This window comes from Oryx dammah, unplaced genomic scaffold (assembly GCF_014754425.2).
Source record: "Oryx dammah isolate SB20612 unplaced genomic scaffold, SCBI_Odam_1.1 HiC_scaffold_20, whole genome shotgun sequence".
Lineage (NCBI taxonomy): Eukaryota > Metazoa > Chordata > Mammalia > Artiodactyla > Bovidae > Oryx > Oryx dammah.
In genome coordinates, this window is record NW_024070204.1 from 17,833,191 (window position 1) to 17,854,753 (window position 21,563).

At 38.5% G+C, this 21,563-nt stretch overlaps 1 protein-coding gene across 3 annotated transcripts in view; it reads right to left on the bottom strand.

Annotated features, from left to right (window-relative positions):
- Positions 1 to 21,563, bottom strand: part of CDH18 (cadherin 18) — a 602,757-nt gene that overhangs the window by 159,420 nt on the left and 421,774 nt on the right. The gene's annotated exons all lie outside the window — the stretch shown is intronic.

Below are 21,563 nucleotides of genomic sequence, written 5' to 3' on the forward strand. Positions count from 1 at the left end.
TGATGATGAAAACTTTGGCAGAATGTAGACACTTGAAAAAGATTATAGGCAGGTAGTACTTTAACATTTATCAAGACTAAGAAACTGACTACTTTTTGTCAGGAAATAACAACTATAATAAAAACTAGATCTAAGTACATGAGCAAAATAAAGAAAGTGATGAGATTGTTTGAAAAATTATATGTAAAGTCACATTCATTGTCTTGCAGTGACATGTAATATGCTTTGTCTTGCAGTGACATTCAATAAAGAGATACAAATTATATATGTCATATGTAATTATATGTAGGTAAACACACCACACAGATACACACACACACACACACACACACACAGCTCTGTCAATTGAGCCTTACATTTAAAACTGAAACAAATTTTCCAGCAGGTCACGTTTATATTAGAACTACCAAATATGTCTTCAGTTCAGTTCAGTTCAGTCACTCAGTCGAGTCAGACTCTTTGCAACTCCATGGTCTGTAGCATGCCAGGCCTCCCTGTCCATCACCACTCCTGTAATTTACTCAAAGTCATGTCCATTGAGTTGTAGATGGCATCCAACCTTCTCATCCTCTGCCATTCCCTTCTCCTCCCACCTTCCATATTTCCCAGCATCAGGGTCTTTCCAGTGAGTCAGTCATTTGCATCAGGTGGCCAAAGGGTTGGAGTTTCAGCTTCAGGATCAGTCCTAATGAATATTCAGGACGGATTTCCTTTAGGATGGACAGCTTGGACCTCCTTGCAGTCTTGAGTCTTCTCCAGCATCACAGTTCAAAAGCATCAATTATTCGGCGCTCAGCTTTGTTTATAGTCCACCTCTCACATCCATACACGACTACTGGAAAAACCATAGCTTTGGCTAGACGGAACTGTTGGCAAAGTAATGTCTCTGCTTTTTAAAATGCTGTCTAGTTTGGTCATAACTTTTCTTCCAAGGACCAAGTGTCTTTGAATTTCATGGCTGTAGTCACCATCTGCAGTGATTTTGGAGCCCCAAAAATAAAGCCAGCCACTGTTTCCACTGTTTCCCCATCTATTTCCCATGAAATGATGGGACCAGATGCCATGATCTTAGTTTTCTGAATGTTGAGCTTTAAGCCAACTTTTTCACTCTCCTCTTTCACTTTCATCAAGAGGCTTTTTAGTTCCTCTTCACTTTCTGCCATAAGAGTGGTGTCATCTGCATATCTGAGGTTATTGATATTTCTCCTGTCAATCTTGATTCCAGCTTGTGCTTCTTCCAGCCCAGCATTTCTCATGATGTGCTCTGCATATAAGTTAAATAAGCAGGGTGACAATATACAGCCTTGACGTACTCCTTTTCCTATTTGGAACCAGTCTGTTGTTCTATGTCCAGTTCTAACTGTTGATTCCTGACCTGAATACAGATTTCTCAAGAGGCAGGTCAGGTAGTCTAGTATTCCCATCTCTTGAAGAATTTTCCACAGTGTGCTGTGATCCTCACCATCAAAGGCTTTGGCATAGTCAATAAAGCATAAATACATATTTTTTCTGGAACTCTCTTGCTTTTTTGATGATCCAATAAAGAGGTGGCAAGAATATACAGAAGAACTATACAAAAAAGATCTTCACAATCCAGATAATCACAATGGTGTGATCACTCACCTAGAGCCAGACATCCTGGAATGCGAAGTCAAGTGGGCCTTTGGAAGCCATCACTATGAGCAAAACTAGTGGAGGTGAGGGAATTCCAGTTCAGCTATTTCAAATCCTAAAAGATGATGCTGTGAAAGTGCTGCACTCAATATGCCAGCAAATTTGGAAAATGCAGCAGTGGTCACAGGACTGGAAAAAGTCAGTTTTCATTTCAATCCCAAAGAAAGGCAATGCCTAAGAATGCTCAAGCTGCTGCACAATTGCACGCATCTCACACACTAGTAAAGTAATGCTCAAAATTCTCCAACCCAGGCTTTAACAATACATGAAACGTGAACTTCCAGATGTTCAAGCTGGTTTTAGAAAAGGCAGAGGAGCCAACATCCACTGGATCATCGAAAAAGCAAGAGAGTTCCAGAATATAGGACACTTAACCACTATGTTATTTATTTTTTTCCTTTACTGACTTGATTGCATATGTAATTACTTTGAGTGAGAGCCACAGGCCCCAGGAAAATAAAATTCCAACTTTTAATACTTGTGGACATATAATGGAGGAAATTTAGGAGAACCTTCCTGAAGCTAAATAACAATGAAAATTATTCATATTGAAATGAATTATAATAATAAGATAATAAATGATTCATCTAATCCATGCATATGAAAAAGCCTCAAGCATTCTTATTAAAAAGAACAATGTTTTTTTTACCATAAATAATTATATAAGAAAAAAGTTAATTGATGCAGAGGGGAACAAGTTAAGAGTTTATGAAAACATTTAATGAAAGAAATTTATACTTTCTAAAATTAAATAAAAGATGCCATTCTGAAAAAAAAATGGGACTTACCTCTGATATGTAGAAGTATGAGATTACTATCCAGGGTATTTTACAAAGAAATCATTACAGTAATATTTGTAGAATATACAAATATGAAATTAAAATCTTTTCTTAACTTATTTATTTTTTAATTGAAGGATAATTGCTTTACAGAATTTTGTTTTGTTCTGTCAAACATAAACATGAATCAGCCATAGGTGTATACACGTCACTTCCCTCTCGAACCTCCCTCCCATCTATCTCCAAAGTGAATGACAGATATTTTATGCAATCTGAATGTCATTCATTTAAAAGGATCAGAGAAGAAGAATTAACACAAACCCTGTTTTATAGCACAGATTTAATAATTTCATTATCTCCCTTCTTTTATAATAGTGCCATTGTGACATGAAATAGGAAGAAATTTGTCAAAGAAATTTGCTTACAGAAAGAAAAGAGCATATCTAGAATTGACACATATTTCTCAGAAATGATTATCTAAGGAATCATTTAAACACTCAATTCTCCTGAGAATGGCTCATTTGCATGTACTTAGCTATGACCTTGCCTGAGGGCACACAGGTTATTGGGCAAATTGCCATAGCCACATGATCCCCTTATATAATAATATGATTCTGACATATAGCCCAGATGTTCCTGAGTGGGGTAGTCTAGAACATAGCTGGTGCACAGTTACTTTAGTTTTTTCCTTTTCAGTAGCACTTTATTATTTTACAGTAGTTTTAGATCCACAGTAAAATTAAGAAAATAGAGTTATCATGTACCCTTTTTCTCCAGACTGTATACCACCTCCCCAACTAGCCACATTCTGTACTAAAATAATGCATTTGTTAAAACTGATAAACCTGCATTATTAGCACATCATTATCACCATGGCATCTGGTCCCATAACTTCATGGGAAATAGATGAGGAAACAGTGGCTGACTTTATTTATTGGGACTCCAAAATCACTGCAGATGGTGACTGCAGCCATGAAATTAAAAGATGCTTACTCCTTGGAAGGAAAGTTATGACCAACCTAGACAGCATATTGAAAAGCAGAGACATTACTTTGCCAACAAAGGTCCATCTAGTCAAGGCTATGGTTTTTCCAGTGGTCATGCATGGGAGTGAGAGTTGGACTGTGAAGAAACCTTAGCGCAGAAGAATTGATGCTTTTGAACTGTGGTGTTGGAGAAGACTCTTGAAAGTCCCTTGGACTGCAAGGAGATCCAAATAGTCCATTCTAAAGGAAATCAGTCCTGGGTGTTCTTTGGAAGGAATGATGCTTAAGCTGAAACTCCAGTACTTTGGCCACCTTATGCGAAGTGTTGACTCATTGGAAAAGACTCTGTTGCTGGGAGGCATTGGGGGCAGGAGGAGAAGGGGACGACAGAGGATGAGATGGCTGGATGGCATCACTGACTCGATGGATGTGTTTGAGTGAACTCCGGGAGTTGGTGATGGACAGGGAGGCCTGGCGTGCTGTGATTCATGGGGTCACAAAGAGTCGGACATGACTGAGCAACTGAACTGATCACCCAAAGTGTATAATTTACATTAGAGATCACTCTTGGTGTTGCATATTCTATGGGTTTGGATCCATATATAATAATATGTATTCATTACAGCATAACATAGAATACTTTAACTGCCCTAAAAATCCTCTTTTCCACCTATTCATCCCTCCCTCCCCTCAGCCTTTGGCAATCACTGATGATTTTACTGTCTCCTTAATTTTGCTTCCTCAAAAATGTCATATAATTGGAACCATATAGTGTGTGACCTTTTCAGATTGGCCTCTTCAATTAGTAATGGGCATTTAAGGATCCTCCATGTCTATCCATGGCTTTATAGTTCCTCTGTTTCTATACCTGTTGAATGTGCTCAGTAATGTCTCACCCTTTACAGCCCCATGAACTGTAGCCCACCAGGCTTTGCTGTCTTTGGGATTTTACAGGAAAGAATACTGGAGTGGGTTGCAATGATCTTTTCTAACTTTCACCTAAAAACTGTAAAATAGGTTTGTCAATACCTATAAAAAATGTCTGGGATTTGATTTGTATCCCACTGAATGTATTGATAAGGTTAAGCAGAATTAACATCTTGATAATATTGAGTCTTGCCTATCCATGCACATAACATATATCTCCATTTATTTACTTCTTGTTTCTTTATTGAGACTTTTATAGTTCTCCTCATATAGATTTCATACCTTTTATCGTTAAATTTACCCCCAAGTATCTCTTTTTTAAGGGAAGCTAACCTAAATGGCATTGTATTTTTAAATCAAAGTCTACTTCTTTATTGCTGGTAAATAGGAAAGAAGTTGACTTTTCTATATCAACCTTATATCCTGAAACCTTTCTCTCTAAAGACTGTGTCCTTGGACATAGCTCCCACTCTGGGAAATGTTGGCAGAAAAATGATTCCAAGGGCAGAGAAGGGGGTGAGGAGCCTCTGATTACCTGGGTTCAGCTTGCTAGTCAATTGGCATTCATGTTCTCTGAATGATCTCCCCTGACATTAACTACTATAGGTGATTCCAGTGTAAGTAGGTCAAAAGTATGAAAAGTCACAATTAGACAAAATTCTACCATTGTTTTCATACATTTCTTCATTTTTTATCACTATCTTGTCATATCAATAAAATATATGTGGAGATACACACATGAAAACAACCAATAATATTCAATTATAATAAACTTTTTTCAAAACTATGAAGCCCAAACTCCTATACAAGACTAGGATAAACTATCTTTGTATAGACCAAATAAGAACTGATATTTTGGTTTTTTGTTTGGCTTTTCTATCATGTATCCATGGACCCAGTAATTGTATTTTAACTTATTTTTTTCTTTCAAATAAACATAATAATAAAGACTTATCACCTGGCCTTTTTATTTGGTAAATTTGTAAATAAAACAATGCAGAGTAGCTAAATTAATCACCTTAAGTTAATGCAGTGTTTGCATAAGAACAAAGGAAACACTCCACTTTTCAATATATGCTAGGTAACGACTATTAGCATATTCTGAATGTTTGTCTGATATGCTCACTAGCAATGTTTATTTCAAAATTTTTAACAGAAATTGTTGCCTTTTATTCACCTGCAATGTTGTCTTGAATCAACAGGAAGTGATTACCTTTGTATCATTTTGTTTTGTTTCTTATTACTTTCCCGGTAAACGATCACAGGTACCCCCACTGCCTGCAAATTACCTTCTGACTACGGCTTCCCAATCACCTTGATATATAGGGGCTTGTAACTGGGAATGACTCTTTGCTGAATACAAGCTCATAACATTGGAACTCATCTGCAGTTATAAACATTACTCACTGAACCTGACTCACTAGATCACCACGTGTTTTTTTCCCTTGACTGGTGATATTCATATAGAGCAATAGATCCTCCAAAATGGTTTCTTGTATTTTAGCCACTAAAAAGAATTTAAGATGGAAATATGCAAATCTAGTTTATTAGGTAATACCACAGAAGACTGAAAAATAAAATCTCTAAAAGAGTGGAACAAATAAGCAGGCATGACATTCAAATTGTTAAAAACATTTTCAAGTACATATGTGCATTTATAAGAAGAGCTGGTAAATTTTCTTCCATATCTTAACTACATATATTCATCTGGGCTCAGTTGCTTATTTTCTTTCTTAATTTTGTCAATTGTTCATTCATTCGTTTGAACTTTCTTATATAACTATGTAGCGCCTATTACAAGATATCAGGGCTACCCTGATGGCTCAGACGGTAAAGCGTCTGCATGCAATGTGAGAAGCCTGGGTTTGATCCAAGGGTTGGGAAGATCCCATGGAGAAGGAAATGGCAACCCACTCCAGTATTCTTGCCTGGAGAATTCCATGGACAGAGAAGCCTGGTGCAGGCTACATTCCATGGATTGCAAAGAGTTGGACATGACTGAGCGACTTCACTTTCACTTTCTATTACAAGATATCAGTCTGTGTAAGAGTGTGTTCAGCCATGTCTGACTTTTAGTGACCCAATGGACTTTGTCCATGGAATTTTCCAGGCAAGAATACTACACTAGGTTGCCACTTCCTACTCCAGGGGATCTTCCTGACCCAAAGATCAAACCCACATCTCCCATATTGACAGGTGGAAATTCTTTCCCACTGTACTTCCTGGGAAGCCTCAAAATGTACCAGAGTCCTACTATTTTTCTAATGGGGCACAGTTCAGCTCAGTCACTCCGTCATGTCTGACTCTTTGTGACCCCATGAATCACAGCATGCCAGGCCTCCCTGTCCATCACCAACTCCCAGAGTTCACTCAAACTCATGTCCATTAAGTCAGCAATGCCATCTAGCCATCTCATCCTCTGTCATCCCCTTCTCCTCCTGCCCCCAATCCCTCCTAGAATCAGGGTCTTTTCAAATGAGTTAGCTCTTCGCATCAGGTGGCCAAAGTACTGGAGTTTTAGCTTTAGCATCAGTCTTTCCAAAGAACACCCAGGACTGATCTCCTTTAGAATGGACTAGTTGGATCTCCTTGCAGTCCAAGGGACTCTCAAGAGTCTTCTCCAACACCACAGTTCAAAAGCATCAATTCTTCGGTGCTCAGCTTTCTTCATAGTCCAACTCTTACATCCATACATGACCACTGGAAAAACCATAGCCTTGACTAGATGGACCTTTGTTGGCAAAGTAATGTCTCTGCTTTTGAATATGCTATCTAGTTTGGTCATAACTTTTCTTCCAAGGAGTAAGTGTCTTTTAATTTCATGGCTGCAATCACCATCTGCAGTGATTTTGGAGCCCCCCAAAGTAAAGTCAACCACTGTTTCCCCATCTATTTCCCATGAAGTGATGGGACCAGATGCCAAATGGGGTGCAAGGGTACTTAAAAACAAAATTATGTGAAGTTACAATTATAATGCACCTTCAAGGACACCATTCTAGACCTACTTAATGAAAATTTAGGGAAGTGGGCACAACATCAGTATTTGTGACAAACCTCTTCTGTGGTTCCCATGAATGGTCTAATCTGAGATATTCACCTGCAGTTGAGGACATATGATATCTGACCTCCAAGTGCTCATATTTCATTGGAGTATCTAATCATTTAAAACAATTAGGAAGATATTAAGAGGTTTATAAATATTTTGAAGTTTCATTAACCAGTTCCTGCACAATGATATTTAACATCTTGCAGTAATAATTCATCCTTCCATCTGCCTGATTATGATGATCTAGGTACCTGTGAGACTTTTTATGTTAGCTAATGAAGTGCTATTTGTTTCAACATTTAGTATATTATATGGTACTTCTATTCAACTACACATTATGAATTTTCCCTACTGATTTTGTAAAGATAATGTGACTTTCATAAATTCCTGTCTACATTGAAATCAAAAACACTGAGACATTAAATCACCACCACAGTTTCAGAAATCTGTTTTCTTCATTCACCACCAATCCAATGTATATTGAATGTGTCTCTGCTATATTTAAATTGTGGAGTACTGGGACATTAATGATAGAGCTTATGATTTTAGAAGGTCATGATTAGAGTGTTTACTGACAGGGAAATAAATAAGAAATTATGGAAAGTTAAGTGTTAGTCACTCAGTCGTGTCTGACTCTTTCAGACCTCATGGACTATAGCCAGCCAGGCTCCTCTGTCCATGAAATTCTCCAGGCAAGAATACTGGAGTGGGTAGCCATTCCCTTCTCAAAGGAATCTTCCCAACCCAGGGATTGAACTTAGGTCTTCTGCATTGTAGGCAGATTCTTTACCATCTGAGCCATGAGGGAAGCCCCAATACTACAAATAGATTTTGTTAAATGAACAGGCAAAACCCAGACTTTGAAGGTTTTAGCTATCCATATGCATGAACATGATAAAGCAGTACTTTACGGGACAACAACAAGTTTGTAGGATATAGAAAGAAGAATGGAGAAGCAAGGAACCCTTGGAAAGGGGATCTGTCGTCAACAAAGGGGCAGATACAGAAAGTACATGGAAGTATTGACAAGATTGGCTCCATTGGAAAATTACTGTGGGAATAGGAGAGATTTAGGTACTCATTAATACTCTGAATATTTCTATGGTTTGTTCCTCAAGTGACTGAAACTCTGAATAGCTCCACTGCACCCTTATGGAAAGTCATCATTGACTAAACATCACTACCGGTAAGTTGTCAGAGGCTGTGGTTCGGCAGATACATGGTTATATCTACAGCTTTAACACATTTCAGACTCTAAACTAATTTAATAACTAATTAAACTTCAGAATTTTATTTATATTTTCATTATATGATACATTTTATTTTTAAAGAAAATTTATATGAAACACTGGCATCTCAGAATTAAAAATAAACATTTATTTTAGCTTCAAGCTATGACTCATGGAATTAATCATCATAAATTCAGGAATGTAGACATTTTTATGATTTAAGAGGAAGATTCAATTTTTCCTCTTCTACATGTTTTTTCTTCCTACCCTCAAAATTGATGATGAAGCATTTTATTTCTGGTGAGGCGAAAAGAATGGTGAATTTATATGTTTTGAGTATGAACTATGACTTAGGTACTCTCTTCAGGTATATGATTTTTCCACATGTTCTTTAAGGGAGAGAAAGCTCAAAGTTTAAGTAATGCTTTCCAGATGAGAAATCAGCAGAAGCCAAAATGTAACCAAGGGCTTCCTGATAGAATACCGCAGAGTTATTAGTTCAAGTAATGAAGTCCTCGGACCTTGTGGGCCTTTAGGAGAGTCTTGTGATATTGTGAAAGAAAGAGACAGGGAGGGGTCTGGGGTGGTAGATAGAGAAAGAGAGAGACAGAAAGGAGAGGAGAAGAGGAGGTGGAGACAGGAACAGAATTATAAAAATAGGTATTACCCTTTCTATGGATTTGGGGGCACAGATCAGACAGATCCAAAGAGAAGGTAGTTGTGTTTATAAATCGTTAAGTATGATTCTGACTTAGAAGGTTTTATTTCCATGTCTCTCTATTTTTTTTTGCATTTGTTTATTGCTTATATCTATTTCTAGTGTTTCAATCTGATCTACAATTTCAAAAGACCTGTCTTTCTGTGTCGTGTGTTGTGTGTGTGTGTGTGTGTGTGCTTAGTTGCTCAGTCATATTTGACTCCTTGAAACTCCATGAACTGTAGCTGGTCAGGCTCCTCTGTCCATGGAATTTTCTAGGCAAGAATATTGGAGTGGATTGCCATTTCCTACTCCAGGGGATCATCCCAACTGAGGGATCAAACTTGTATCTTTTGTGTCTCCTGCATTGGAAGGTGGATTCTGTATTACTATGCTATATGGGAAGCCCCAGTGCTTCTAGTCAATATATTTAATAACCACACTGATAATCATAGCTTTTCCAGAGTATTCGTGAAGACCAAATATTATATGGATTTTTAGGCTTTCAGCTTAACTACTCCATTCAGAAAAAATGTACTGCAACAGCATTGTAGGGAGAAAAATAAAGTATAAACTTCAAAAAAAAAAAAGACTTATCTGGGGGATGAAATTCCAATGGTGATGATGTTCTTGATAATAGAACTATTGACAGTTATTTAGTATTTATTGAGCATAATGAGGAATGCTTTAGGTTAAATCACTAATCCTCACACTAAATCCTCACATTGACTGACTATGGAAGTTATTTATATTATCCCCTTTTTTTTAATCAAAGAGGGATTTCAAGAACAGAAAGGTTAAGAAGATTGCCCAAGGACAGATGGGTATGATAGAGTCAGTATTTAATCTATGCAATTAGAATTCAGAGTCTGCTGTCATGATCACTACCTTCTGAGCTTCTGATTCCTTGCAAGTTAATTGAGGAATATACTGCCAAAGAGCCTGAAATTGATTTGGGGAGAATATCTGAATCTTGATAGTGTGGTATCAGAAAAAATCACTTTCTCTTGACAAGTTTAGGTTCTAATCGCACTGGAATCAAAGTTCTTACTATAATCAAGAAGAGGTCAGAATGATGGTAGATAATCACAGGTTATGAAAGTGTTAAATGTTCAGTCATGTCTGACTCTTTGCAACCCCATGGCCTGTAGCCTGCCAGGCTCCTTTGACCATGGGATTCTCCAGGCAAGAATACCAGGGTGGGTAGACATTTCCTTCTCCAGGGGGTCTTCTAGACCCAGGGATGAAACCTGGGTCTCATGCATTGAGGCTTCCCTGGTGGCTCACATGGTAAAGAATCTGCCTGCAATGGAGGAGAACTGGGTTTGATCCTTGGGGATGATCAACTGGGATAAGGGAATGGCTACCCACTCCAGTGTTCTTGCCTGGAGAATTCCATGGACAGAGGAGCCTGGTGGGTTACAGTCCATAGGATCACAAAGAGTTGGACACAACTAAGCGACTATCACTTTCACTTTCAACCATAGGTAACCAAATGATCTTACTTTAAAAGCTGAGGGTTCAGTATTTTGTCCAAAAGAATAAAAAGTGAGAAACAGAAACCTGAGATTTATCTTGATGCAAGTGGTCATTAGCTGGTTATGGTCTTTTGCAGGATATCAAATACCAATGTCATTACCCATGGCTGATCTATGACTGCTTTGACCAATATAGTACTGTAGAAGTGATGGTATATCAATTTCTTCCCTGGACTTAAGAGGACTGAAAGCTTCTGGATTAGTATATATAAGCTCTGAGCCTTCAGGTAAGTGGTTTATTTACTGTGATAGAGACCACATAGAGACGCTCTGAGACGGAACGTGCTTTGGATGCATCTGAGCCCAGTTCCACAGCTCTTCTCATTGAGGCACTGGGCATATGAGGGACTCAGTTTTGAGTGATTCCACTTGCCAGATGAATGCTACCAGGTAACTAAGTTAGAGTCACATGGATCAAGAAATTGTCAGATTTGTGTTCAACTACTTTCCTTCCAAAATCACTGTTGTTTTGAAAGCTCTTTGTTGGGGAAGTTTGCAATGACATTTGAATTTGGAGTACACATATACAGAAACAGATAAATATGTGTATGCACACACACATACACACACACACACATATATTCAGATACACATACATACACACATATATACATTCATAAATACATATGAATAAACACACATACATGTTTATTTCTCATAGGGAAATAGAAGATGGCTGGCTTTCTAAATTTACCCCTAACACCATTAAATTTAGATTATATATTTCCAGCAAGATGTCCATCAGCACCTGACGTAGGTCTTAAGAAGTTGAATGTTGGGAGTGGGGTGTTGATTAGCATTCCCCACACTGAGTTGAAACTCTTTCTTTAAAGCAGGTGTGTATCTTTGTCTATGCCAGGTGATGTGGTTTGTTTCCCTCCACTGAAGCTGTAAGCAACAGTATACGTTTACATGTGCTCTTCCCTTCAATAGTTCTCATATTGCCAGGTCCAATAGATGTTTGTTTTCAGTTCATCAGCAGCAAATTGACCACAGTGTACTGTTCTTACCTTTCCCAAAGACTCCATTTGCCTCTCTCTCTTATGTTTCATATTGTCATCACATGAATTTCCTTATTGTCATTATCCAAATTTATTTATAGTTTTTGGCAACTGTTCGTTCTTTTCCACTAGAATAAAAGCTCCACAATGCCGAAGATTTTTGTTTGCTGTATTTTCATTGCTGTACCCTCATTGCCTAAAATAATCCCTGGTCCATAGTCGTTCTCAATGAATATTTGTTAAATGAATGAAGTGCCACAAAACCCACAAGAATTCATCATAGTGTTGAGTTTTGTTTTAAAATAAAATTAACATTAGGTTCTAAAATAAATAAGTTACTACATTCCATTTATTTTCTTTGGATATAAAATCTGTTATCTGTAATAAAGTACCACAAACTGGGTAGCTTAAAATGAGTTTATTGTCTCATAGTTCTGAAAACTAAAAGGTCTGAAATCAAGGTTTTGGTAGGACTGGTTTCTCCTGAGGGCTGTGAGAGATGGATCTCTTCCAGATCTCTCTCTTTGGCTTGTAGATGACTATTTTCATGCCCACATCATATTCTCTCTGTATTTTCAAATCATTTTTCCTCTGTAGTATCTCCATGTCTACACTTCTCCTTTTTATAAAGAAATCAGTCATATTGTATTAAGGGTCACCCTATGATGCTCAGTTGCTCAATCATATCCTACTCTTTGCAACCCCATGTACTGTACCCTGTCAGATTCCTCTGTCCATGGAATCTTCCAGGCAAGAATACTGGAGTCAGTTGACATTTATTACTCTAGGGAATTGTCCCAACACAAGGATCAAACCCACATCTACTTCATCTCCTGTATTGGCAGGTGGATTCTTTACCCCTAAAAATTCATTTTAGCTTGATTTACTTTTGAAAGACCCTATCTCCAAATAAGGATCTCACTATCAGATCCTGGGGCTAGGTAATTCAACCTATGAATTGGGGGTGGGAGATACATTGACCCAGTTCAGCTCAGTTCAGTCGCTCAATTGTGTCCGACTCTTTGTGACCCCATGAATTGCAAAACGCCAAGGCTCCCTGTCCATCACCAACTCCCAGAGTTCACTCAGACTCATGTCCATTGAGTCAGTGATGCCATCCAGCCATCTGATCCTCTGTCATCCTCTTCTCCTCCTGCCCCCAATCCATCCAAGCATCAGAGTCTTTTCCAATGAGTCAACTTCTCGCATGAGGTGGCCAAAGTACTGGAGTTTCAGCTTCAGCATCATTCCTTCCAAAGAAATCCCAGGGTTGATCTCCTTCAGAATGGACTGGTTGGATCTCCTTGCAGTCCAAGGGATTCTCAAGAGTCTTCTCCAACACCACAGTTCAAAAGCATCAATTCTTTGGCACTCAGCCTTCTTCACAGTCCACCTCTCACATCCATACATGACCACAGGAAAAACCATAGCCTTGACTAGATGGACCTTAGTCGGCAAAGTAATGTCTCTGCTTTTTAATATGCTGTCTAGGTTGGTCATAGCTTTTCTCCCAAAAGGAACAGGCATCTTTTAATTTTGTGGCTGAAGTCACTATCTGCAGTTATTTTGGGCTCAAATAAAACCTTGTGTGCACTAGGACTCAGAGACCCCCACAGAGACTGAGACATATCTGTCTTTGAGTGTTTGAGTATCTCCTGTGGAGGCATGGGTCAGCGGTGGCCTTCTGCAGGGGCAGGGACTCTGGCTACAGCTGACCTGGGTCACACAGCATGTGGCATTAGCCCTCTTGGAGGAGGTCACCATTAACCCCACGATATAGCCACTGAGCAGATGACGCACAAACTGCAGAACAATAATACCAAATAAGTTCTTGCACTGTTAAGAAAGTTTTAGGACCCGCAATAGATTTTCCAAACTTGGGAATCTGGCAAATGGACTGGGATCCTCATGGAATTTGACTTTGGAGGTCAGTGGGATTTGATTACAGAACTTCCACAGGAGTGGGGAAACACACTCTTGGAAGGCACAAACAAAACCTTTGCACACATGGACCAGGAGAAAGGAGCAGTGACCTGACAGGAGACTGACCCAGACTTGCCTATAATTGTCCAAGAGTCTCTGGCAGAGGCGTGGGTAGACAGTGGCCTGCTGCAGGGTCAAGGGCACTGAATATAACAGTGTGTGCACAAGACCTTTTGAAAGAGATCGCCATTATTTTCATTACTCCCACCTTATTTTGTCTCAGGTCAAACAACAGTGTGGGAACACAGCCCCACCCATCAACAGAAAATTATATTAAAGATTTACTGAGCATGTCCCTTCCCATCAAAACAAGACTCAGTTTCCCCCACAGTCAGTCTCTCCTATCAGGAAGCTTCCATAAGCCTGTTATCCTTATCTGTCAGAGGGTAGACAGAGTGAAAATCACAATCACAGAAAATTAATCAAACTGATTACATTGACCACAGCCTTATCTAACTCAATGAAACTATGAGCCATGCTGTAGGTGGTGCAGGGCCACCCAAGACAGATGGGTCATGGTGGAGAGTTCTGACAAAACATGGCAAACCACTTCAGTATTCTTGCCTTGAGAACCCCATGAACAGTATGAAAAGAAAAATTGCACCAAGAAAAAAATGAATGCATATTGAATATGTGAGACTTTTTGAGCCTATGTTAGAGAAACTCTTTATGTAAATTTGTAAGAGTTAGTTTGACCCAAAAGGGAGTGGTGAAGGCACTTATTAAAAAAAAAAATACAAAAAGTGAAAGAATATGTCACAGAAAAGATGGAGATGAAGAAAGACGTCTGTGTTAGTAGTCTCAGAGATCAAAGAAGATGGATTATATAAATGTATGATCAGAAGAGTGGCTGTGAATTCCCTTATCAAGTGAACTGTAAACACTCATTTCTCATTCATTCCTTCAAGCAGTAGTTATAGCTGCTAACTCACTTCAGTCGTGTCCGACTGTGTGCAACCCCATAGATGGCAGCCCACCAGGCTCCCCCGTCCCTGGGATTCTCCAGGCAAGAATACTGGAGTGGGTTGCCATTTCCTTCTCCAATGCATGAAAGTGAAAAGTCAAAGTGAAGTCACTCAGTCGTGTCCGACTCCTAGCGACACCATGGACTGCAGCCTACCAGGCTCCTCTGTCCATGGGATTTTCCAGGCAAGAGTACTGGAGTGGGGTGCCATTGCCTTCTCTGAGTAGTTATAGGGTGCCTGCTAAAATGTAGATACAGTCCTAAGAGTAGACAAAATTACTGCTCTCACAGTGCTTACATTCTAGAGAAAACAGAGTAGGGGAAAAAAAGAAAACTACAACAACAAGACAACTACCTACATGATACAGAGCAGATTTGCCAGTAATGATCTGGTCCCATCACTTCATGGGAAAGAGATGAGGTAACAGTGGAAACAGTGTCAGACTTTATTTTGGGGGTCTCCAAAATCACTGCAGATGGTGACTACAGCCATGAAATTAAAGATGCTTACTCCTTGGAAGGAAAGTTATGACCAACCTAGATAGCATATTGAAAAGCAGAGACGTTACTTTGCCAACAAAGGTCCATCTAGTCAAGGCTATGGTTTTTCCAGTGGTCATGTATGGATGTGAGAGTTGGACTGTGAAGAAAGCTGAGCACTGAAGAATTGATGCTTTTGAACTGTGGTGTTGGAGAAGACTCTTGAGAGTCCCTTGGACTGCAAGGAGATCCAACCAGTCCATTCTGAAGGAGATCAGCCCTGGGATTTCTTTGGAAGGAATGATGCTGAAGCTGAAACTCCAGGACTTTGGCCACCTCATGCGAGAAGTTGACTCACTGGAAAAGACTCTGATGCTGGGAGGGATTGGGGGCAGGAGGAGAAGGGGACGACAGAGGATCAGATGGCTGGATGGAATCACTGACTCGATGGACATGAGTCTGAGTGAACTCCGGGAGTTGGTGATGGACAGGGAGGCCTGGCGTGCTGCGATTCATGGGGTCGCAAAGAGTCGGACAAGACTGAGTGACTAAACTGAACTGAACTGAAAGCAAATAAAAATATTGATCAGCACCCAAGCCAGAAACTAAAACGCATTTGTCAATGACCTGAGAAACTTCTTGCTGAGTCAGATAGCAATCAAGCATTTATATATCTATTGGATTGCAGCAATAAGTTGTGTGTGGATGCAAGGGTTTGGCAAAAATCAATGCTGGCATTCTGTAAGAATTAATAAATTAGTGGAATTTGTAATAATGTGTACATTATAATTGTTTGTAAATTGGTTGCTATATATCTATTTTATAATAAACTTCTATAATCATGTATATGCTTATATACATGCTTATATATTTTTGATTGCTAAATATTTACTAGCACATGACTGATGGCTGGTGTTAAAAGGATTTGAGAGAAAAAAATATCAAGGAAAAAGAGTCACAAGTACAAATGTCCTAATGTGGTTGCTTTTCTAGCTTGTTTGAGGGAAATCTGTGAGGGCACCATCTCTACAGCAAAAAGAACAGGAAAAGAGGAGACAAGATCAGAATGACATCATAGACCATATCATTTACAGGCATGTAAGTTATTGTACAGTTTTTTATTTGATGACAAAAGAGATGGGAAGCCATTGGCAGGTTTTCAGCAAAGAATGATGTGATCTGACATATTTTAACATGATTGCAAGAATTCCCAGGTGGTCTAGAAGTCAGAACTCCACATTTCCACTGCTGAGGGTCTAGGTTTAATCCCTGGCCAGGGTTCTAAAAAGCTGTTGCTGTTGTTTAGTCACTAAGTTGTGTTTGACTCTTTCTGGACCCTATGGTCTGTAGCTCACTAGGCTCCTCTGTCCAAGAGATTTACAGGCAAGAATACTGGAGTGGGTTGCCATTTCTGACTCCTGGAGATCTTTCCCACCAAGGGATTGAAAATGAGCCCCTAGGGAAGCCCCAAGAAGCTGTGTGCAGGACCTTAAAAAAATAATGCTTTGGCTGCTGTGTTGGGAATAGACTAGGTAGAATTAAGTAAATAGGTTTAGAGATAATAAAGTTTTTTTTTTAAACAGAAACAAGGAGATGTGTCTGGAAAGCAGTGCTTGTTGATGAAATAGATGTGTTGTATTAAAAAAAAAAAAAAACAGAAATGGAGTATGATCCAAGGTTTTTCCACTGCAACATAGAAGAGTGTGAGAAGAACTATTTGGGGGAGGTGAGTTACAGAAAGCAGTTTTGAACGAACTCTGTGATAAGAATCTTCAGTCCCCCAGACAGAGATGTTTGGTTGATACACAGTAAGCTGGTGTTTGGGGGGCTTCCCTGATAGTTCAGTTTGTAAAGAATCTGCCTGCAATGCAGGAGACCCCAGTTTGATTCCTTGATCAGGAATTGAAGACCTCTTCTCCACTGGAGAAGGGAACAGCTACCCATTCCAGTATTCTGGGGCTTTCCTTGTGGCCCAGCTGCTAAAGAATCTGCCTGCAATGCTGGAGACCTGGGTTCGATCCTTGAGTTGGGAATATCTCCTGGAGAAGGGAACGGCTACCCACTCCAGTGTTCTGGCCTGGAGGATTCCATAGTTCATGGAATCACAAAGAGTCGGGACAAGACTGAGCAGCTTTCCCTTTCACATTCCAGTGTTCAGAGAATACTAGTTCCGACTCTCATTGTCATGTGTTCAGCAGAAGGATAATACCTAAAGCCATTAAGACTGATGATATCAGCCAAAGGAATAAGGGTATAAAAGAGGCTCAGTTAATGAACATTGCCACTGCCAGTGAGTTTAGGAGAAAAAGTAGAAGTGACACAAAAGCAGTGATTATTGTGAAAGGGAGAAAACCAAGAGGGTGTGGTGTCCTGGAAAAAGCATTTCAAGGAAGAGAAAGGAATCCAGTGTGGCAAATGCCGTGGCTAAGTCGAGTACAATGTCAGGGACATCATAATGTGAAATGTGACAGTGAGATCTAAACTCAACAGTAGATACAAATGAAAAAAAAAGGATATGTGAGGCATTTTGGAGTACATTTGTAAGGACCAGATGACTGATGGAAAGTAGGATGGGAGGGAAAGGAAATGATTCACACGGTCCTCAGGCTTTTAGGTTAAGAACTTGGCCAGCGGGGGGAAGCCCTCTACAAGATGAGGAGTATAAGACAAAGATCAGTGAAGAGAGTTAATTCACGGTTATTTTGACTTTTATGTGCTTGAGAGCTATCTATGTGAAAAAGACTAGTTGAACACATGGCTTTTATAGAAAGGTCTGGGTTGGTGAGGCAAGATAATAATGAAACTTATAAAGAGATGGATGGATATAAAGTTGCCCAACATAATGAAGAGAGTGCCACTTACAGTTAATGGCCTAAATTGTTCTCTATTGAATCTTTATTCCTTGTATCCTGTATTAATCTTAAAAATTATCAGTCATGACAGAAAGTTTACTTAAAAGGCAAGCGAGATAAAATCAATGTATCAAAACCTTAGTGAATATAAAACAATAAATAACTATTTTGACTGAAAATGTCATGACTTTTTTCCATCTATAAAATGACTACTGAATGGACATAATTACCTGAATTACTCCTTTATGTTAGCAGGTTATAATCAGAGAGGGCTATAACAACTTGAGTACACTGAATTTTCCTCAGGAAAATTTGAAGGATTTTTCTTACACAATATAAAGATTGTTTTAGAACAATTAGAAGTAGGCTACATGCGCCAAAATGAGAAGTAAAAGGATTTACAGTAAAAAATAATATAAGAAAGGGGAAGTAGATTTAATATTTTTTAGTCGCTAAATTAAACTGTCTATCCATATTCTTCTTCAGTCATTAGTAATTAGCTATCAATGTGGTCCTTCATTTGTCAAGCTATATCCCACAAGATATCTGGCAACTAGAACTAATAAAAAATATTTGAAAATCTGCCCTATTGAAGCTTTATATTCTTAATGCCGTTTCTACATTCCCTAAAGTAGCATACAGGCTTAATTAGAATCACTGTTTGGGGTTTTGTGCATATCTATGTGTTCTCTTGTTGTTTTGAAGTTATGGATGCTTGTGTTCTGTGAGGCGGACCAGGTTCTTACAGCTTGGGAGTGGCTGCTTTCTAATTTTCCTACTAAAGTTTTTTTTTTTTTTTTTTCCACTGAAGCACTTGCCATTCAACACGTTCTCATTTTGTATCTTAGTAGGACAATCAGGCAGAAAGAGAACCTCAGGTGGCCTACGAAGTAAGTAGAACAAATACTGCCTTAATTAATGTAATATATCGGAAGATTGAATACGACAGTCTGGTTTGCTGGAAATATTTGAGAATACTTCAAATAGCTATTTAGAATTTGAAGAATGAGTTATATTAGAGAACAAGAAAATAATCAGACAGGACTATGGAACAAGGATTGAACCAGGAAAAGCATTAACATGGCAAATAATGGTGAGGAAGGAAGGCTAAATGAGGCATTGATTTAGTTATTTACAGACTTTTTTCTATTAAAATAAACCCAGAAATCATATCACTTTTGTTGATTTAGCACTTTTCACTGCTTATTTTAATGCTGTTCACTCTTACAGTTGCAGAGAACCTATAAATGTCTCCCTAGTACCTCAAGTGCTATTTATCAAAGTTACTGCCTGCACTCACCAAGCAAGGGTTTATACATCTTGCTTTGCAGTATTTCCCTTTCAAAAGTAATTCTGAAAGAAATTAACTAAACAGCACCAAATGTGAGTAGAGGTGAGTCAAAAGCCTGAAATATTTCATGCATATGGACAACTGAGAAGGTGTATTAAGGGGGATTCTGACATATTTTGGCATCAATTCAGAAGTAGCATTATATATATATATGTGTGTGTGTGTGTATATATAACTCATTTCAATTTTACTCCATTTAGTAATTTGAGATGCAAATTGATCCTCAATTTGTCCATTTTTGCATTGCTTTGTAACAGAAATTTGTTTACATGAGCCCTTAATTTAAAACATACATTTTTACTTCTTAATGTCTCCTTTGTGGAATCTTTGGCAAGGTCACTGAATCAGCCATTTCTCAAACTCTGAGGCTATTTTCAAGCAGACTGGGTCAAGAGATTGTACTACATACCACAAAAGTATTCAGAGCTTTTTTGAAGGGCTTATGAACTGTCTTAAGAAACGTACTCACATTTTATTCACAATAACTGAAGATAATATTGTCTTTTTGAAACACTGAAGAAATATAGCTAACTAACATCCAATACTACAGTTAAAAATCATTGAGAGGTAATAGGTACCACATACTATTACCATCATTCACCCATAAAAAAATAACAAAACCGTATGATTTGTGATATCATAGATAGATACTGAGAATGTTTTGCCAAGATAAGTTAGACAGAGAAAGGCAAATACTGTACAATCTCATATATACATATGTGGACAATAAACAAATACCTCCCCCCAAAGAAAATCCTCAGATACAGAGAATAAGACGCAGGGTGTTGAGGGCTAGGTGGTAGGCAAAGTGGGTGAAGGGAATAAAAAAGGACAAAACTCTAGTTATAAAATAAATAAGCCATGAGGATATAATGTACAACATGGTAATTATAGTTAATAATCTTACCTTGCCAACAAAGGTCCATCTAGTCAAGGCTATGGTTTTTCCAGTAGTCATGTATGGATGTGAGACTTGGACTATAAAGAAAGCTGAGCACTGAAGAATTGATGCTTTTGAACTGTGGTGTTGGAGAAGACTCTTGAGAGTCCCTTGGACTGCAAGGGGATCCAAACAGTCCATGCTAAAGGAGATCAGTCCTGGGTGTTCATTGGAAGGACTGATGTTGAAGCTGAAACTCCAATGCAAAGAGCTGATACAAAGAGCTGACTCATTTGAAAAGACTTTGATTCTGGGAAAGATTGAGGGCAGGAGAAGAGGGGACGACAGAGGATGAGATGGCTGGATAGCATCACTGACTCAATGGACATGGGTTTGGGTGGACTCCAGGAGTTGGTGATGGACAGGGAGGCCTGGCGTGCTGCAATTCATGGGGTCTCAAAGAGTCAGACACGTCTGAATGACTGAACTGAACTGAACTGAATGCTGTATGGCATATTTGAAACTTGCTAAGAGAGTAGAGAGAGTTCTCATCACAAGAAAAAAAAATTGCAACTATGTACAGTGACAGCTGTTAGACTTATTGAGATGATCATTTTGTAATATGTACAAATATTGAATCATCTTGTATACTTGAAACTAATATGTCAATTATATTTCAATACAAATAAAAATATCTCATTCTACATTAATATTTTGAAGGATTTACTGTATATTTTTTCTCTTTTAAACTCAATTTTTCGGTCATTAATTGCAGGCTTGAACCACTGAGATTTTCCATTAGCTACATTTGTAGACTGTTCACAAAAATGGCAAATATGGCAATATACGGTTTAAGGCCTAGGGATCTAGAGCCTGTTGCCTAAATCTTGGTCCCACCATTCTTTCTTTTCTTTTTTTTTTTCCTTGTCTATTTCCTCAGCTGCATATGGAAACACTAATACTACATATTTTACTTGATTAATGTGAAATTACATTAGTTAATTCATGAAAACCTTTAGGAAAGCACATATCACATAGAAATGCTAAACAAAGGTATCATCTGCTTTGACTGCATTTCTGTTTTTCCTTTTTATTCAAAATGGCTTTTTATTTTTTCAAGCCAAATATGCAAGTCAGAAGCTTTAAAAAACTGAATTGTTCTCTAATTTTTTTTCC